The sequence below is a fragment of the Aquarana catesbeiana genome, linkage group LG04, assembly GCF_042186555.1.
Source record: "Aquarana catesbeiana isolate 2022-GZ linkage group LG04, ASM4218655v1, whole genome shotgun sequence".
Classification (NCBI taxonomy): Eukaryota; Metazoa; Chordata; class Amphibia; order Anura; family Ranidae; genus Aquarana; species Aquarana catesbeiana.
The window spans coordinates 424746536-424759705 of NC_133327.1; the positions used below are offsets into that span (position 1 = coordinate 424746536).

Sequence of the window (13170 nt, forward strand, 5' to 3'; positions counted from 1 at the left end):
GTGGCTTGACCACCTGCTTTTTCTGACCCCTCCTCAATCGCAAGTCTATACGACTCCTTATATTAATACATCCATCTTAGCAAATAAAGCCTAGTTCATGAAAAATCATGATGTGATGTTATGGCAGGAAGGAGAGAACTTTTATTGCTTTAGGGAGCCTTCCAAACTAGGCATGCAGTAACATGTGCTAAAACACATTTTACAGAGCTTTACCGCATGGTGAACCGAACGGCTGGCTTCTGTCGGACTGGCTGCCAAATGGGCCAAATGTCGGTCGGTTCCAATTGAACCGGCCAATGCCGCCTGATATTCAGCCCTTCACACTCCAGCCACACTATACATGGACTGCAAGAGGATGTCAGGTACTTACATTTTAATTTGATTATTTATTTGTGATTCATGATGACAGAGCTGCATTAATTTGTATCTTTTTATATGTTTAGATTTTGGCTTTAAACATAAGTGGATAGTGAGCATACAATGTTTTATCAACATGTTTTATCAAGCATGATCACAGAACCAACTACTAGTTGTAAATGTGGAGTTACTTCAGGGAGTATCTTCCCTTTTGCCTACCTTGCCTTGCTATGATAATCAGCAATTTTTCACACAGAGTGAACATTTATCAGATTTTTCCCTGTACACCAGAAAAAAATGTACCAGATATGGGCAGCTTTTAAAGATTCATTTATCAAGAATATTTTAAAGAAATTAAATATACTGACGTTTGAAAAATCTAGGGTACGATGCAAATAACAGTTCAGAATGCCAGGCAAGCAATTCAATGTTCTAGCTAAAAAGTCTGCATCTACGCTTGAGCATTGAAATCAGTCTATTGTAGACACACTACATCACAATACTAAACACAATACTAATATTTCATCCACAATGCAAACATAATTTCAACCCTGGAGGTAATGATCTTATACACATCTTCTCTAGTGCTAGAAAACGGTTCATTCCTGAAAACCCTCATTCAGTAAAGATCAGATTGCACATAACTTTTTAAAATATATATTTGCTGAAATCTGCTTTTCTTTCTATTCGTGCATCATCTATTTTTACTTTGAAACGAACAGCCATATAGTATTAGTGTTATATGTATTATGAAGTATAACAAAATCTAATTATTTTCTACAGAACTAGCACAAGTTAAAAAAATGTACTAAAGGCCAGGATGAATTATTATGTTAGTTAGATATAAATCACTGGCTCAACCTGGCACATTCACTAATTATTTTGGTGAGTATTCCTAAATTAAACAATTATTTTACCAGTATTTAAAGAACATATTGAAATGCAGAGTTCTCAAAATAGCAAATCATTGCTTAGAACAGTAAAATGTAATTGAATTCCTAGATAAGTGCACTTCCAAGGAGCAAGAACTGGACAGAAAGGTTGTGGTGAAAGAGGAGTTGGTTCATCGGTCCGTCGGTTGCTCGTCCGTCCCCCCACCAGCTCTGCACTTACCCCATCCAGCAGCTTTGGCTCCTTTCTGTTTCTCCTCCATGGCAGCAGCTTCCTCCTCAGCGGCTTCACCCTGCGTCTCCGGCTTTACGGCGGCTTCGTCCTCGGCGGCTTCCCTACTTCTTCCCTCAACGCGGACAATACGATCGCTACTCCTCCCGGACAATCGGGTCCTAAGACCCCTTTCCTGATTGGCCGGGATGAGAATTAGGAAGACAATAGCGAATATTAATTCGCTATTGTCACAAAACTGGGTGGGCCCAGGGCACAGTGCTCTGCGCCCCAAGCCCACGCTTTTTTTGAGTTCAATTAGAGCCTCAGGATCTAATCATGTGCTTCAAAAAAATCCCATTGAAATCCATGCGTCTGGCACCCTGCATGTAGATTATGCGCCTGAATCATGAATTAGGGGGTGGCACCCCTGAGCCCTTAATGGAAGGGCCGCCACTGCTTGTGTCTCATAGTCCTATAATACCTATTGTAACAATGCATAAACTACACATAAAATGTTTTCATGCTAGCCCCTATTTAGTTACATCTTGTTGTTAGTTAGTTAGTTAATACTGTGTTGATTTCAAGTAAAAAAAACATGTTAATTCACTGATGACACTAATTCACTAATAATATCTTTTGAACATATCCTGACAACATTACTTTAATTGTAGCATATACATATCATTTGAGCTCCTTCTTTAGGACTGTGGTATTATTATTATACAGGATTTATATAGCGCCAACAGTTTGCTTTACAACATGAGGGCAGACAGTACAGTTACAATACAATTTAATACAGGAGGAATCAGAGGGCCCTGCTCATTAGAGCTGATAATGTAGGAGGGGAGGGTAGTCAAGTGATAATAGCTGTGTGGGATGAGCTGATGGAGAAAATAAAAGTACAGTTGTTAGGTAGGGCAGAATAGGCTTCTCTGAAAAGAAGGATTTTCAACGATCAGCTAAAAGTAAACAGAGTAGGAGATAGTCGGACAGATTGGGGTAGGGAGTTCCATAGGATGGGAGAGGCTCAGGAAAAGTACTGGAGGCAAGCATGGGAGGAGGTGGCAAGGGAGCTAGAGAGCAGGAGATATTGGGAGGAAAGAAGGATTAGGTTTGTATTTTGAGACTAGAATAGTGATGTAGCTGGGGGCTTCTTAAAGAGGAAGTAAAGTCTTCCTCTTTAATTGTACCTACAGGTAAGCCTATAATAAGACTTACCTGTAGGTACTGTAAATATCTCCTAAACTTTCACTATATTTACTATGTACACTGCCGCCAACGTCATCGGCACATGTGCACTGAAGGAATGGCCCGCTCGTGCCGTTTCTTCAGGGCCCGAGTGGCGTCATCGCGGCTCCCGCCAATCACAGCGCCAGAGCCAGTGAACCCGGAAGTAACTCAGAGAAAGATGTCAGCCCTGTCAATTGTGTGCCGCCACCGATTCAGGGCATCGTTCTAAGGTAAGTATTTCATAATGAGCTAGTATGAGCGATGCATACTAGCTCATTATGTCTTTGTCTTGCAGGTTTTTTTTTTTTTTTGGAGGTTTACAACCTCTTTAAGTTGTTGTTAGTATTTTGAATTTAATTTGTTGGGTGAGCAGAAGCCGTTGGAGGGATTCACAGAGAGGAGTAGCAGACACTGAATGGTTGGTAAGATGGATGAGTCTGGCAGCAGCATTCATGATGGACTGAAGGGGGGATAGCCTATGTAGAACTAATCCAGTGAGGAGGGAGTTGCAGTAGTCGAGGCACGAAATGACCAAGGAGTGAACTAGGAGCTTTGTGGTGTCATTGGTTAGGGAAAGGTGTATTTTGGAGATGTTGTGTAGGTTAAGGTGGCAAGATTTGAACAGTGATTGGATGATTCAAAAGGATAATTCAGAGTCCAGGATTACACCTAGAACCCTGACATGCACACAGCTCTGGAATAAAATGCCCTTTGGATTTTATATTTAACATTGCCATGGGCCCACTTGTGCAGTTGAGAGATGGTAAGGTTAAACCAGTAAATCATCTGTAAATCATCTGCCTTGATGCGTTTACCTACAGCAGGCCCTTACATGTTGATAATAGGCTGTTTCATCTATCACTTCTCTGCATACTAATGGCTATATGTGTTTTGGACTAGATTTTCATGAATGATGTGGACTACATAGTCCTGCTGTAATTAGAATACTTTGGTTTTGGATTGACCATGAGTTTGATCTGAAATCAAGGTGGCAACCCTAGACACGGGGCAGTCTTCCAGGGGTACATTTCACCTCTATCAAAAAGGAAAAGAAAGGCACCTCTAAGTGCAGTATGTAAAATTTAATAAAGTGCAAAAAGGGTTAAAAGCACTTACAAGATCGTTGAGTGTTAAAAGACATGATAAAATCAGGAGTCCTCATCTGTGTCCATCCTCAGCATGGTGGTAGAGACCAGTGTAGAGCAGTGTCCAGCAGCTGTAAAGCATTCTCATACATGTTGGAGAGAGGAGGTGTGACAGACCTAGCCGGGAGAGAGACTTCTGGAGGGGACTGAATGCTAGCCTCTTGCCGATCGATCGTGGACCCTGGCATTTGGGGGAATGGTGCTCTTTGTGAACTGTATGCCTGAGGACCCTTGAGGTGGTGTTACTTTGGATTCAGGTCCATATCCCCCCAAGAGACACAGACTCTGGGGACCCTGGATTTGCCATATTAGAAATAGTGGCTGATTCATAATGCTGGGACAAATACTGTTAGGAGATGCTGATGTCAATTCCAGCCACCTGACTGTTGCCAGCTAGAATGTGTTTATTGTAAATAAGTCTAGTATGGGATCTAAGAGTCATTAGATCCCCATTGTTGTTTGTGTTAATTAACTCTGCTATTGTGTGAAGAAGAGTTCTGTGTTGAATTGTGATATTGTTGATTGTTTTTTCTGAGCTACAAGACGGCCAGTCTGGCCTAAAGGTCATGACTGAGTCATCTAGGCTGTCTAAAGGGATTAGTTAATTAGCCCATGTTAATTAGGTTTCTGGTCACAGGTGTATGTTCAGAGTAATATGAGCAGGAGGTATGCACCTCCTCTTTTACTGTATAAAAGAGCCTGTATTCCTTTCAATAAAAGAGATTCCTGGTTGAACTTACATACAGCCTTCCTGGTGTTTGTTCTGAGCTATCACAACTGGATTTGAACGGCACATAGCTGTAGTTTAATTCCCTGAGCATCGGATGACCGAACCATCAGACGTTGCAATCTGATGAAATAGCCGCAGAGGAGTGTCGGGAGAGTGGAATCGAGCGAGCAGGGGCTCGTTACATTGGTTGGCAGCCATGGGATTTGCTCTCCAGTTACTGGGACACCCCAAACCAGCCTTCAGGAGAGCCACGCTGAATGACTTACTTGAGAGGCGGGAGGGACCGGTGGGATTGTGCTTCCTTGCCCTGAACACATCCAAACCATCACCTGGATCAAAGGTCCAGACTGCAAGAGAGGAGAGGTACAGATACCAGCCACCATGGAAGAGGAATTCAGAAGGAGATTGCGAGAGATGCAGATACAGCACAGAGGACCAGTATCAGAGCAGGTCCTGCTAGGATGGTTTGATTCTATCCGCTGCGAACTCTGGAAGGAAGAGCTAGCCCGTGAGCAGCGAAACCAGGGAAAAGTTCTCCCCTCCATCCATGTAAGGTACTGGTCACAGTATGAAGTGCGAATGCTGTTATTGGGGGAACAGCCGAACCAGGAGTGAACAGCTGAGTTAAGCAGGCTGATCCGGGCAGAAATGCGGTTGGACGAGAGCTACAGAGCCCTCCAGTGGTATGTAGCCAGAAGTATGCCTGTGGACAGCGGATGACAGCCAGATGGAAGGCTTTGACTACAATGGCCTGGGATTGTAGTACTGGAGGCTGTCCAGGGACCCTGACTTTGGGAGTAATCGGGAGTGGCGTTTGGAGGAAATAATGGAGCACAGAGAGCGAAGACTGAATGTCTCGGAAGTGCACTGGGCACAGGAAGATTTGGAGTTTCTGGCCGTTCAGGAATGGGAGCTTGAGATGGCCTACAGACAGCTGCTAGACTCTGCTCAGCAGCAGGGTGGGGCTCCCTTTGCCTGGGACTATCAGGAAATACCAGTTGACAACTCTGAAATCCTGGCTGAAGAGTCGACAATGTGACAGAGTAACAGTGTGCTTTGCCAACCTGCCCCCGCAGCTATGGACGTAGAGGTCTTATGGCGGATGGAGCAAGTGCTGACTGACCTTGATGAACCTGTTTCTGCATTGGATGATCTTGGATGGAGGAATGTGCCTGTCCAGCAGAATGCCAGAGAATCGGCAGTGGAAAATCTGAAGATTGCTATCCCCAAAGCTGAAGTGATGACAACAGGGCAGAGCTCTGCTAACCTCTACCCAGCACTGATAGCATCTTCTGGGTTCCATGGAGAGGAGATGGTGAACCTTTATCCCCAAACACAAGTTGCAGAGACAGGGGATTTGATAGACTTTTCTGCTGAGGAAGAACAGCCTGGTGAGCCTCTAGCAGAAGAAGAACTGTTATTAGGGCCAAACTTCACTGTGCTCTGCCCAGCAGCAACAGAAGTATCTGTGGAGTTACAAGGAACTTCCCCAGCTGAAGCACTGGCAACCGGACAGAGGGTCCAAGATCTCTGCCCTACACCTGCAGTGGTTCCGGGGGTTCAGGGTGAGAAGGAGGTGGTCACTTCCCAGCAGTAGATCAGGATACAGGGGGAGAAGGGAGAGGAGGTGTTCGTCGTCCCTCCCCAACAGTTGGCCAGGGTGGAGGAAGTGGTCTTTCCTCCCCAGCAAAGATCCGTGCACCTGGGAGACAGTACCACAGACATATCGTCCCAACATCCAGATGAGGGAATGGAAAAGGAAGCAGCCGGCTCACCTCCCCAATAGCAGTTACACAGTTTGGGAGTGGAGGAAGCCAGCCTCCTGCCCCAACAGTTAGCCAGAGCGGAGGATGTGGAGTCCCCAGCAGAAGGGCTGGCAACCGGGCAGAGTGCTGCTGGCCTCTGCCCTCAACTAACAGAAGAGGGAGTTCCTGTGGTAGTGGATGGGACTTCAGTCTCCACTTGTATACCCCAGGGATGCTAGGCGGTCGGCCCAGATCCCCAAAGGCATGACGGAGTGAGCCCAGTCACCCTGTCTTCTCTCCAGTGGCTGAAAAGACTCCAGGGAGAAGGGCCAGTCCAGGCCTCTCCCCAGCAGCGGGCGTGTTCTCTGAGAGAGGCAGAGGTTGGCTGGGTAAGTAATGCTCTGTTTGGGACAATTTATTTGGGGTACTGTGTGGATATCAGCATTGGGGGACTGGAACTATGGACTAACTTTAGAGTCAACCCGTCTGGGGTCTCCTCCTGTGTTAGTCTCCTGCCGAAAGGGGAGAAATGTGACAGACCTAGCCGGGAGAGAGAATTTTGGAGGGGACTGAATGCTAGCTTCTTGCCGATCGATCGTGGGCCCTGGCATTTGGGGGAACGGTGCTCTTTGTGAGCTGTATGCCTGAGGACCCTTGAGGTGGTGTTACTTTGGATTCAGGTCCATATCCTCCCAATAGACACAGACTCTGGGGACCCTGGATTTGCCATATTAGAAATAGTGGCTGATTCATAATGCTGGGACAAATACTGTTAGGAGATGCTGATGTCAATTCCAGCCACCTGTCTGTCTGTTGCCTGCTAGAATGTGTTTATTGTAAATAAGTCTAGTATGGGATCTAAGAGTCATTAGATCCCCATTGTTGTTTGTGTTAATTAACTCTGCTATTGTGTAAAGAAGAGTTCTGTGTTGATTTGTGATAATGTTGATTGTGTTTTCTGAGCTACAAGACGGCCAGTCTGGTCTAAAGGTCATGACTGAGTCATCTAGGCTGTCTAAAGGGATTAGTTAATTAGCCCATGTTAATTAGGTTTCTGGTCACAGGTGTATGTTCAGAGTAATATGAGCAGGAGGTATGCACCTCCTCTTTTACTGTATAAAAGAGCCTGTATTCCTTTCAATAAAAGAGATTCCTGGTTGAACTTACATACAGCCTGCCTGGTGTTTGATCTGAGCTATCACAACTGGATTTGAACAGCACATAGCTGTAGTTCAATTCCCGGAGCATCGGATGACCGAACCATCAGACGTTGCAATCTGATTCAATAGCCGCAGAGGAGTGTCGGGAGAGTGGAATCGAACGAGCAGGGGCTCGTTACAGGAGGCATCAGGGAAGTCTGTATCCACTGCGGGACACACAAGACTGATGGTGTTAGTGGAGAGAAGGGGGCGGTAACGCGTTTCGGAGCATGTGCAGCTCCTTCTCTAGAGGTCGACAGAGCGCCCTTATCTCCTTTCTGTTTTTCACCTCTATCAAATCCTGAGAGTTGTACGTGGGTGAAGTGAGATTGTTGAGGAAATCGTTTTCCTCATTGACACAAAGGACTCGTGGTCCTATGCTGCAGGAAATACATGGTGAATGGTTTTATTCATGTTGCAGTGCCTGCAGCATTAAGACCATGAAGGACAGGGATCACTCTTTTGGATCCTCAATACAAGGGAAAAAGTCTGTAAAATTTTTCCTCATTTTTACATTGAAAAATATTCACTTTATTGTGTTTTTTTTTAATCCTCACAAGTTGTATGAGGCAAGGAATTTTGCAAATGTGGCCTACAACAAATTGTTTAAATATAGTCTATGCAGTCTGTACAGTGCACTTGCACAGTGAAAAATAAACTTTTTATTGTTTTATTTTGCCTCAAAAGCTTTATGAGTTACAGTATATGATTTTGCAAATAGGGCCTACAACAGATTATTGAAATATTATCTATGCAGTCTGTACAACATTCCTTCATTTTTTACAGTGAAACATATACACTCTTTTTTCTCAACAACTGAGGTCTGGAATTTTGCAATAGCAGTCTACATGGGATTGTTAAAATGCTGTCCATGGGTGTGGCCAGGAGGTGAGAGCAACAAAACGTGCCTTGCTGTAGCTCCTGCCATCCGTCCGGATAATCCATCCGAATCCTGGGCTTTCCCTAGCCATCCTGCACAGAAAACATCTTCATACCGCTTGGGGGGCTGCTCCGGTTCTTCCCATGACCACTAAGTGTAAATCCAGCAAGAAATCAGCCTCCCACAGCTCCCGGCCCGCGCCGCCGATAACTCATGCAGTGGCCATCTTGCCTGTTCCCTCCTCCTCTCCAGCTTCAATGGCGGTGCAGACGGAGGCCCGGACAGCGATTTACCCTTCACAACCCTGGAGCCCAGAGCGGACCAGTCCACTGCTGCAATCCTGATGGCCATCACAGAAAGTAAGTCCTCCATGAAGTGGAATATAGAGAAGGTGGCATTATAATGTGGGCTCATACGGCAGGAGGATATGGACAGGTTTAGAGACCGCCTGACAGATGCAGAGCATCACATCTCGGCAGTGGAGGATACCACAGCCTCCACTGTCTAAACACTGGCTAATCTGCAACAAACGGTTAAAGTCCTCACAGCCCGCTCAGATAATGCTGAGAATCGCTTCAGATGCAACAACGTCCAGGTGGTTGGACCCTAACCCTGCGGTGTTCGCTGAGGCCTTCTTCAAGCAACTTTTGGGCTTGCAACAACTGTCCCCTATGTATACAGTCGAACGTGCGCATAGAGTGCCTACCGGCCCGAGACCTGCTGGTTCGCCTTCTTCTTCCGTCTGCTTAACTTCAGAGACAGAGATCAGATCCTAGCGAAGGCCCGTAAACATCCTGAATTGCGACATGAAAATGCAGTGATCCATCTGTACCCTGATTTCTCCCCTGATCTACAAAAGAAAAGGCGTTCTTTCACAGATGTTCACAGACGTTTTTGGGGGAAAGGCCTGATCTATAACATGCTGTATCCTAGTTGCCTGAAAGTCATCCACCATGGTTCTGCTAAGTTCTTCGAATCGCCTGCGGAGGCTGCTGACTGGCTGGCTGGATTATATTGCCTAACAGTGGTGGGTTGCCTGGCCCGCCTGGTTCTGTGCCCACGGCCGTGGGCAATTCTACTCACTCTGTTCCGAGATGGTGCTGGGAGCTGTGGTACATGTCCCTTGCTTCTGAAGTTGTTCTCCTCTTCAAATTTCTCCCACCTGCAAAAGATTCTTATTGGAGAGCTCGGGATTGTATGTCCATTTACTGCGGGTGGCTAAGGTGCTGTTACTGGGCGCTATGACTTGATCATACGTCTCTTCGGCCACTCTACAAGTAGATGATCCCTTGGAACAGTCTGCTGCTGTTTTTTTCTAGTTTTGGGACTGAAGTTTCCCCGAATTTTAACTGTTTTTTTGGTTTGTTCCGCCGGAGTAAACAGGACGTTGGGATTATAGCTTATTTATTTTTATTTTTTTTCTACCCTCAATTTGTTTTTTCTTTATGTTTTGCACCAAAAGTTCGGACCAATGGGTATACCCATCCCTGGTCTGTCTATGGGCCTTCCATCTGCCTTGCACAATCTGTACTGATGTTACACTGCTGTCTGGTGTGATGCGGTTCTCTGTATTTAGGCTCCTACCCCCTAGCTTGATGTCTAGTCTCACCTGTCCTAGCTTCCTGTCTCACTGGAATATAGGTTATTGCTGTATGAGTTATATCAAAATTCTTTCATGGAATGTCCTTGGGCTAAACTCAAAGTTTAAGAGAGCTCTAGTTCTTCAATATCTCAAATCCCAGAACCCACATATGGTTCTCTTACAAGAGATGCATTTGATGGGTAGTAAAACACTCTCCCTTACCAGGAGCTGGATGCAGAGAACGATACACTCTACACATTCTTCATATGCCAGGGGTGTTGCCATTTTAATACATAAAAAACTGGCCTGTATAATTGAACATGTGGTCATGGATCCCCAAGGTCGCTTTGCAATAGTGGTTGTGAACAAAGAGTTCCAGCTGCTGGCAATAGTGAATATCTATGTCCCACCCCTCCTTCCAAAATGAGGTTTTGTTCACTGTTTTGGAGAAAGTCGCCACCTTTGGTTCATTGAAGCTGTTTGTGGCTGGTGACCTCAATAACATTTTAGACTATGTTCTAGACTCTAACTAAACTCGGGTACAAAACCTTGCCCTCTGGCACTGGGCTGACTCAGTGGCGTTGGTGGAATTATGGCATTGGAAACACCCCATGGAGCGGGGTTATTCCTATCTATCCCATGTAACAGCTTCTTCTTCCCACATTGATTTAGCCTTTGCCAACTCTGCTCTGTTGTTCCTGGTTACGGATGTCTGTTATTTAGCGGGTGGAATTTCTGACCACACCCCCCTACAGGTCATGCTGGATCTGGTGCCCCGGGAGATACAGGAGTATTTGGCGGTTGCATCGGGGTTGGGTGGTTGAGCCCTCGTGGAGTCCTCGGTGTCTCCTCACCTTAAAGAGTTCTGGAAGCTCAACGAGAGCACTGCCTCTTTATCAGTCATATGGGATGCCTTCAAGGCGTCGACACGGGGGTCTATTTCGGCTATTAAGGTAGCCAGGGTGGAACAAAATTCCAAATCCGAGGAGCTTCAGGCTCATGAACTGAGCTGTGCCCAAACCCATGCTGCTCGCCTTCTTCCACTTCCTTAGCTGAGCTGCAGATGGCAAGAAGGGCACTGTTGGTCCATTTCCAGAACCTCACTCAGTGTGTCTTTAAGGGTCAGGCAGAAGAATAGTTTGAGAAAGGTGAAAAAACTGGGAAACTGCTGGCCTTCCTGACAGCCGGCAATCACACTAACACAGTGGCCCCTTGCATTTACTCCCCAGACGGTACTCTAGTGAAGAATAGTGAGGGTATTCTACAGGCGTTTGTGACCTATTATTCTAGGTTATACTCACCTATTCCTACGTATGAGGCACAGCTCTTAACTGACTTGCTGGATTCCCTTCAAATCCCGGTATTACCTGATGAGGCCGTAGCAAGCCTAGATGACCCCTTTACCAAAAAAGAGCTGGTGACTGCTATCGCCTCCTTTCCCAATAACAAATCACAGGGCCCATATGGGATCCCTGCTGAATTATATATATAAACAATGAATAGGTCATTATTCTCCTACAGCTATATAGGGAATGTTTCGATTCAGGGACTCTACTGGCATCCTTTTATGAAGCTGAGGTTGTATTACTGCCCAAGCCAGATAAAGACCCTCTATACTAATCCTCCTACCAACCCATAGCATTACTCAACATGGACCAGAAAATACTCACCAAAATGATTGCCAATAGGTTGACAACGCATTACCCCACCTGATATCTCCAGATCAGACTGGGTTCATGCCAAAAAAAGCCACAGACATTAACCTCCAAAGGGTATATACACATATTCAGTTAGCTCCTGAGGTATCATCAGGGGGGGCTCTGGTGTTTTTCGACCTGGAAAAGGCCTTTGACTCCATTGATTGGACGTATATTGCATGCTCGGATGAGGGTCTGGTATAGATTTTGGAGGAACCCCTACACCATTTTTTTTTAATTTTGGCGCAGGGTTCCCCTTAAAATCCATACCAGACCTGAAGGGCCTGGTAATGGACTGGGGGGGGTGGGGTGGACCCATGCTGTTTTTTTCAATTAGTTTTATCCATATTGCTGAGACCCGACAATTCATTTCATTACAGCCGCGATCATTTTTAAATTACTTTTCCTTTAGAAATGTCAGTTTGCTGTGGTACTGTTCTAAACATGGGAAAACTGTGCCACTTTACAGGCATACTATAGACATCCCCTGACACGATATTTAAAGGAATAAAAATTAAATTTTTACTGTTTCACTTTAAGCATTATTAAAATCACTGCTTTTTACATTGACACATGTCCCCTGGGGCAGGACCCAAGTCCTCAAACACTTTTTATGACAATAAATTGCATATAAGTCTTTAGAATGAGCAGTTTTGGTTTTCCATGTTAATGTCCCATAGACTTTAACAGTGTTTTGCGGCTTTCGAATTTGCCAGGAACACCGCATAATGTTCGCTGTTCGGTGACATTGGGCTCATCCCTATACAGAGGTTTGAAATCCCCTTACCCACTTACCTCTTCTATGCGGTCGGTTATAAAGGCATGGACTGTGGTGCAGGGGTTTAGGCCAACTAGTCCTGGTCGACTAACTCCCAACCTACCACTGTGGAGAAATCCAAACTTAGCCCATTTTTTTGACTATTCCGATCCAGTAGTTTGGACCAAATAAGGTATAAAGACTCTACAACATATAGGGGGAGATTTACTAAACCTGCTGCACTCAGAATCTGGTGTAGCCATGCATGGTAGCCAGTCAGCTTCTAAATTCAGATTGTTCAGTTAAGATTTGACTATAAAACATTGAAGCTGATTGGTTTCTATGCAGAGCTGAACCACATTTAGCACTCTCCAGTTTTAGTAAATGCCCCCTATAGTGTCTAATGGTGCCCCAATGAAATATAATGATCTTAAAGAGCAATACTGATTGCCAAACTCGCAATTTTTTAGGTATATCCAACTGAGACATGCTTTTTGCTCTCAATTTGGAAAGGACCCTCTTGATTTTGAACCCAGTGACCTAGAACTACTGACACGCAGTGACTCATTATCCACTGATAAAACCTTGCAAACTAGCCTGGGAGGCCGCAGCTCCTGGACTAGACCAGGACGATTGGGATGACATTTGGGAGGCTCCCTTTAAGTGCCTAGTATCAGCTAGAGACCGTTTGATCCATTACAAATTCTTACACAGAATCTACCTTACCCTAGGCTAGCCAGGATG

General features: G+C 45.3%; 1 long non-coding RNA gene across 1 annotated transcript in view; it reads left to right on the plus strand.

The window, feature by feature from the left end:
- The first annotated feature begins 202 nt into the window (after window positions 1-202).
- Window positions 203-13170, plus strand: part of LOC141140331 (uncharacterized) — a 74872-nt gene continuing 61904 nt past the window's right edge. Inside the window, exon 1 of the long non-coding RNA XR_012243923.1 lies at window positions 203-362. This is a non-coding gene — a long non-coding RNA (uncharacterized lncRNA). The remainder of the gene's footprint in view (window positions 363-13170) is intronic.